General features: G+C 38.4%; 1 protein-coding gene across 1 annotated transcript in view; it reads right to left on the minus strand.

The window, feature by feature from the left end:
* The window catches only part of LOC138733049 (tubulin polymerization-promoting protein family member 2-like), a 35,761-nt gene that overhangs the window by 31,771 nt on the left and 2,275 nt on the right, over window positions 1-1,715 (minus strand). The window lies entirely within an intron of this gene.

The following is a 1,715-nucleotide window of genomic DNA, read 5'->3' on the forward strand; positions in this document are numbered from 1 at the left end:
CATTCATGTTTTTTAATTATATTGGGTCCTAAAGCTCTTATTTCCTTATTATTTCCTTATTTAGTAAACTAGCATTGTTGGCTAATACAAGAACAGCTATCCAATCATTTCCTTTTCAGAATGGTTAGTTCAGTTTTGTGGGTGTGTCCTTTTTTCATAAAATCTGGAAGCATGTGAAATTGTTTCTTAGCAACCCTTTTCAGTTTGCCATTTCCTCCTATTCAGCTCCCCAAAGAGGGCTTCTAATGCTGTAGAAAGTAAGATTGGCCATTTCAGAGAAGAAGCTATTTTCTTTTCCTGTTGTATGAATAGTGTGAGCATGCTCAGCTACCACAAATTGATAAGAATATTCTCCAGTATATTAAAAACTGTCCTTGAAACAATGAAATACTTCCAAACTGAGATAATAGGTGAATTACTGGCAAGAATGCTGATAACTGTATTGATTGTGCTTGGCAAGGACAGGAGGAAAAGGACAGCTACTTCCTTATTGTTCTCTTTAGAAGGTTAATTTTGTCTAAAATGAAGCTTAGACATTTATCTGAGTCTTCAAAGGTTCTTCACACCTTGCTCATATACTTCTAACACCTTACCTTATGTACCCACGTGCAGAGGGCAGCTTATTTACCACACTACAGCTTATTTATCACACTACACAGTAGTTATTATAAAGCCCTGCACACCGGTAAATACCAAATCAATAGCAGGTATTTTACATGTTTTGAGAAGAAATTACATAAGCATTGCTCCCTTTCGATACCATAGGTCCCACAAAATACACATCACCCCTACAAAAACTGAAAGGCCTTCCAAATAATTCAAGTCCACTACATTCATTCCTGTTTCTGTACTTTTCAGTTCCACTCTTCATCATGCAAAGAGTTAAACACTGTTTCAAAGCGAGATTTTTTCACAGCACACTCAGACAGTGGTGAACCTGACTTTTTTAAGTTAATTTTTAGCAGAACTGTAAACCAGAGCAGGATGAAGAACACTACAGTGGAAAAATGGTGACATCAGGAGACTGTTCACCCCCTAACTCCTGTGGAAAGCTGAGACATACAATGGACTGCTGATTAAATAAAGCAAGTCTACTGCTCACTTGCTGCCCAAGCCTCTGCACTGTATAGTGTTCCTGGCACTCCTTTGAGTTTAATGGGTGCCGTGGGCCACAGCACAGATCAGTATATCTATTTATAAACATATTCCAGTTTAAAAACAAAAAAAATGGTTAAAATTCTGCATGCAAACTTCCGCACATTTGGAGATCTAAAGTACTTACGTTAGCTGCAAATAGGTACATTCCCAGAACCCTACTATAAACAGTCTCTTCAGCTAGGTGACTACTCCTCTTCTGCTGTTTCATGAGTACAAAAGGTACTTCACATTGCCAAGGAGGTAACTGTTTTGCCACCTGCCACAGGAAAACCTCCTCCATACTCTTTGTCTAGCTGCTTTAGATGCAGTCTCTGGCTGCAGTGTGGAAATTCAGGCAATGAACACCAGCATGACAAGGGGTGGTTATTATTGCATGCAACATAAAAAGGCTTTTGGGCATCTCTTTTTCACTCAAGCATCCAGCACAGAGAAAGATGATTGCAGTTTTGGTACATTTGTGCATCCAATGTTTGAATCATCTGAATTTCAGCAAGTTGTAAGGCAAAAAATACGTTAACATAAATCCTCCTTCTTTAATCATACTCATGTAGGAACTG

Source organism: Phaenicophaeus curvirostris, chromosome Z (assembly GCF_032191515.1).
Source record: "Phaenicophaeus curvirostris isolate KB17595 chromosome Z, BPBGC_Pcur_1.0, whole genome shotgun sequence".
NCBI classification, from domain to species: domain Eukaryota; kingdom Metazoa; phylum Chordata; class Aves; order Cuculiformes; family Cuculidae; genus Phaenicophaeus; species Phaenicophaeus curvirostris.